Consider the following 5,974-nt stretch of genomic DNA (forward strand, 5'->3'; position numbering starts at 1 on the left):
CAATTCACTCATGAGGAGTAAGTTACTCAAGTCACTATGTATCAGTTCAAGTTTAATCACTAACATTAAGATCATCTCTCACGCTCTGCTCAGACATGATTTCGATTTTATTCCTGCTCGAATGTGTGGGGGATTGTTGGGTTTCCCATTCAACCAGAATAATTGTTGAGGTTTTTTCCTCAACCAGAATAATTATTTGTGGAGTCCTAATTAAACTCTTCAATTTGTGGCCTACAATAATTCCACCTCCACGTTATTTGTTCAAGCTTGTGGCTGGAATTGGGAAGACAGTTATTTCAGAAGCTATAAATACGTGCCTTCCCAGAGCCTTCAAAGCATCCAATTCAATTTCTTCTCTTCTCCTCTTCACTCTCATTTCTCTCTGGGTCTGAGCGCTTTGAGTATGAAATAATTCAGAATTATTTCTTAGCAGTCCTGTGGCCAGTCGAAAGTGATCGGTTCCCGACAAATCACTTTTAAGGCAGTGTTTCGTACATGTCACAGTATTTCCTTTCTAATCTTTTTAAAAGCCAGTCTACAGCAAGTAGTATACACAAAGACATTTTCTACACCCAATTCCCAACAAAATAGGCTATTGAACTTTTACACATTGTGTGCAATTGAACCATCGAACAAAAAAAGTGTAATTGGGTCATCAAAAACTCAAAAATTGTGTGAATAACATTTTTTACAGGTTACCCCAAGTTTCCCTTAAATATAATGTCATAATTTCAAATTATATAGAAAAAATTATTTTCATTATTATTTTTAAAAATTAAAATAAAAAAGAAAATGAAAATTTTTAAAAATTTTCAAGGTGGAGGCAGCTATGATTGTCCCCTCCTTCAGTCCATGCTTAGAGAAACAAGACAGCAAAGCTCTAACAACAGAGATGAAGTCATTGTCGTAGTCAACAAAAGTCGAAAAATCCACTATCTCACAACAACTCATTGATACTTCATACTCAAATGAGTTTGGTTTCTAAGACGGATGATAAATGTGCAATTCTAAGTGCGGTATAACATATTGAATATGTTCTTTTTCTTATTTGACTAAGCTGAGCATAAACATTCTCTTAAAATAGGCAATAAATATCTTGATTAGACTTAAAAAAGAGAATTTGTTGTTTTCTCTTGTTGCCAACATGAAGTGATGAACTTCTAGGAAAAATATTCTTAAGAGCATAGTATGTTGTATTTTATTATTTTATTTCAAACCACAAAATAGTGACATGGTTCTGCTAGGTTGCACCTGTCGTTGCTAAATCTTAGCTCATTTTTTTTGTGATAACAATTATTTCGTATGTACTTTAAATGTTGAGGCTAATCTCACATCCTATATTTTAAATTGAGTCATTGCTGAACTTTCATATATAATTTTGTCTAGAAGGCCAAACAAAGTACAAAATCTAATTAAATTTTTATAGTATCATTGGTATATTGTGAGTAATTATAACAGTGATTTGTGAGATAGTTCAACCTTTATATAGTCTGATAGCTGAGCCTATTAATTCTTTAAAGGCAGCATGAGACCTAGCTAAAGCACAACCACGAATCTTGTTGGATACGTAAACAGGTTATAGCCTAAACTCTAAATTAAACATAGCTTTAGCCAGAAGACAAATTCATAGCACTAATTATACGATAGCAATACTAGGAAACCAAATGATAGTGCCCAATTTTGAATATAGTTTATGCCCAGAAGGTAAATTAAGAGCACTAATCTTTGTCTATCACCCCTTAGACCAATACCGTGATAATAAATAGTTTATCGAAAAAGATCCATACATTCTATGCCAATCTTGGAAGGATTGCTATGATAAGAAATTATTATAATCTTCCCTTAATCGAATTTAAGATTTTAGGATGTTGAGTTCATTTATAGATATGACCAATGCAACATCATACTAAGCTATTTCATAATTGGAACTTTGTAAGAAGAACATTACAAAGACAGAATTAAGAAATGACTCCATCAACCTTCTAGACTAGTTATTATCTTGCCTTGTATTCATGTAGAAGTACATCTTTACGAATGATTTTCCATCAACTCCAAACTTTTTGATTAAATCCTTAGTGTACTTGATTTGGTTGATGAAAATTTCTTCTTTACTTTGCTTGATTTGCAATCCCAAGAAATAATTGAGTTCTCCCATCATACTCATTTCGAACTTACTCTTCATTAGCTTGGAGAACTTTTCGCATAGAGATGGGTTGGTCACCATCCTTTATTCGAAATAAGGTTTTGTGCCCATAAGGGCAGCCCAAGTGGTAAGAGAGTTACACCTGCAGCCGAGAGGTCGTGGGTTCGAACCTCAAGCCCTTGGGTTTGAGCCGGTCAGCTATGGGTAACCTAGATTGGTTTACCTCCTTGTGGTCTTTTGCCAGCTAGGGTCACAAGGCGAGGACTTTACTCACATACTCACATAGTGAGGAGTGGGATTTACCTCGTTAATCCAAAAATAGGGTTTTGTCAACTTTACCTTTTGTGAAACCACAATTTATTTTGAAACACGAGAGGGTGTCATACCGGGAGTAAGGTGCCCGATCATTTAGGTCTTCAGACCGAGTTACCTTAGGGGCTGATGGGAGTTAGGTGCCCATCTCGGGAGTAAGGTGCCTGATCGTTTAGGTCCTCGGACCGAGTTACCCTTGGGGTCGATGGGAGTAAGGTTCCCATCTCGGGAGTAAGGTGCGCAATGGTATAACTCGGGATCAAGGTGCTCGACTGTACGGGGTAGCAAGATGTCCACCTCGAGAGGGTGAGTGCTTGATGATATAAATTTGAAAGCCGATCTCTTAGAAAATAAAGGTGGATAGACTTAAGAAGGAAAGGGGAGAAAAGCAATGTTCGCTTGACACAAGGGCAGGTCGAGCTCTGCACGAATTTGGGTCAACCAAACCAAAACCTAAGCATACTACCCCTACGAACTAGCGCCCTCGGGCCTTGAAGTAGGCTCGAAATAAGGCTTGGGGCTAGGGTCGGCAACCTCGTCCGGAAGAAGGGCTAGAACGTTGGGAAGGTCGACCTCCTCGAGGCGGTCAGTCAAAGCGGAACAAACCTCTTTTTGCATGGCATGATGACCAGATGTAAAAGTCCACTGCCTGTAAGCCCAGACGAGTTCATCCTCGAGCTCCGTATGAACGAAAACCTTGAGAAAAGGCTCAGCCGTAGCTCGGTCCTGGCAAAGGAAGCAGGCAAGGCAATCAACGTCCTTCATCCTGTTCACTGCCTCCTCTGCAGCCTACTTCGCGGAGATGACTTCCCGCTCCTCACTGATGGACCTCCCCTCGGCGGCGGCAAGTTCCTTCTCCAATTCCTTGATCCGGTTGTCCTTGGCAGCCATAAGCTTTTTGAGTGACTCGACCTCTTTCTGCATAAAGTTCTCAGACGCTTTCGCCCGGCAGAAAAGGTCAGTTGTGGTATGGGACAACTGAAAGAGAAGAGTTAGTAAGTCCGAATGGTAAATGCTCCTGAAAGAGCTAACTTTGAAGATATAAAGATAAAGGGTTTACCCGGAGGATATCTTGAGCGATCTGTTTACCGACTTGCTCGGTCGACCACTCCATGGTCGTCTCCATACTGGGGGTTTTGTCCCGAATCTAATCTAGGAGACTTACTGCTTGACTATTCCTATCGTGGAGAGCGTCCTGGAGCTCGGATGGCCGAACAGTCGTGGGGCGCTTGGTGCGCTTCAAGGGGATCACCTCCTGGACCTCTGATTCGGTCGCCTTCTCTTTTCCCCGCTTGTTGTATGCGCGGGTTATTTGGAGATCGGTTGCTGAGGTGCTACCTGCTAGGGTCTCAAGAGCCACGACTGTCAGAACTGTGGGCTCGGTTAGATCGGAGGGGCCTTTGCCAGCCGCGACTCTCTTTTCTCCCAAGGCAACCTTGCCTCAAGATTGGTGGGGGGCGGCTGGGGCAGTGACAAAACCCTTGTCGAGCACCATGGCTGCAAAAAAGGAAGCTGTTGGATTAGCAAAATTAAATTTTGCCCGATCTTGGTACCTTGACAAGAGAAATATTGCTATTTAAATTGTCACGGCTTCGATGACCTTGGTTGGGACCCGCCACGGCTATTGTGACTACTACCCGTTTCGACTCGTATTTTTCGTCTTGACCATAATCAGGAGCTTCGAGGCGTGCTTCCTTATACTCCCTGGGAGTGCGAAAGATGAAATAGTCATAAACTTCCGAGGAGATTGATTATACAAAATACATTCATGTATATAATGTATATGAAAATAGTATGAACAAAGTGAGCAAAGATCCATCCGTTAGCTCTCAATTCCATCCCTTTTATTAAGTGACCTTCAACCATTTAGAGGGAGGTGAGAGCATAGCCTCATGAGCCTTATTTAGAGAGAGAGTGAAGTGAGCCAAAAGTCCTCTAACTTGGAGGGTTCGGGCCTTTTTATAGGCTCATACCCGTACTCGTATACCGACATACGTATAAAGTACTTAGGGTCGTATATCCGGGGTATATTCCCTATCAGAGATCTTCATCGCTGCGTAAACAAGAGCCCGGGTTCTAGTTGGAAAGGTATGTTTGGTAAAATGTGTCGACCAAACCTGAGGAACTAGTAGCCTCCACTTGTATTCCACCGAGAGGATTCGGTTTTTCTACCCCTTATTGTTGTAAGGGACATTAGAGATAGTGTAGTGGTGCCCTCGGGATTGCACCATGAGATAACCCCCACCATGCTTCGTAGGGAGCGACCAAATCGCGAATAAGAAATTAAACAGCTCAACCGTGCACACCAGACGGTGTCGAACACAGATTTGGGAGAAGTAGGCTATTATACGGTGAGCGTTCGGTATGATCTGCCCGGGTAAAACCTCATAGTACTTTAGAAACTCGAGCATAAATGGAGAAAAAGGGAAGGAAAGGAGTGCTTTTAGGGAATCCAAATGGAACCCGAGCCAATCACCCTTAGTCCTGTCTACGACACTACCGAGAGATCGGTGAGTCTTAAAAGTTACCCGGTCGGTCAGCAAAGCGGTCGCCTTCTTGACCTTGGCACGAGTCAAGAGGCATTCGTGCTGTTTAACGCTTTCACTACTTAAAAACACGAGTTTCCCTTGTGCTGGTCTCGAAGATGTGACCGGTTCGCTTGCGTCTGTGACGGGGGGAGCAGAAGAACTGGTTTTTCCTTGAATATGCATTTGCGGTTGGGGGAGTGAGGAGGCGAAACGATCAACGACGACCAAGCTTAAGTCGGGAAAGAGTGTAGAGATCACTACCCGAGGGGATTTTCCACGACCCGAGGTACTAGCTTCCTCGTGGACCGGCGTGACGGTTCGTGATCGAGTTTCCCCTTCCGCGGCCTCGATCAAAACATTTTCGACGTCTTCTACTTGGCGAATGAATGAGTTTCCTGAGGAGATGGTAAGGGAACCACCTTCCACCTCCGCATCGTTGTCGTAACCCCGACCTGATATATTATGGCTGTCCGAGCCCAGCATTTCTTCTTCCTATGAGCGCGGGGAGGGGATTTTTTAGTGGCTCAACCCTGGATCAAGGTCGGGGAAGAGGAAGCGAACAGAAAAAAAAAGTGAAAAGAAAGGTAGAATAGAAAAAGTTTTCTTACCAATCGATGTTGGTCGGATAAACGCGTCGAAAAGTACGGTAGCCTTTTGCTTTTTCCTTTAGGAAACGGTCAGGAGGCTCCGATCTCAAGTATGAAGAGTAATAAGCTTGGGAGAAGTGAAAGCCCCTATTTATAGGAATGCGCCTAGGGAAGCTAACCATCGCCTGAAGCGGTGGCCCAATTCCAAAGGTGACCCCATCCGATGATGCGTGTCTCGGCCCACGAAAGTCCACCAAACCTTGGATGCGACTGCGCGGCACCTGGATTGAATTCTCGATAGCAGTGTAACCCCGACCAATTAGGTCGGTAGGTTTCGAGTCTCTCAGCCTGAACCATTCCTCCCAGGAGTCCTCATGCTCCGGACTGGGGGGGGGGGGGGGGCT

Source organism: Ipomoea triloba, chromosome 11 (assembly GCF_003576645.1).
Source record: "Ipomoea triloba cultivar NCNSP0323 chromosome 11, ASM357664v1".
In the NCBI taxonomy this organism is placed as follows: Eukaryota; Viridiplantae; Streptophyta; class Magnoliopsida; order Solanales; family Convolvulaceae; genus Ipomoea; species Ipomoea triloba.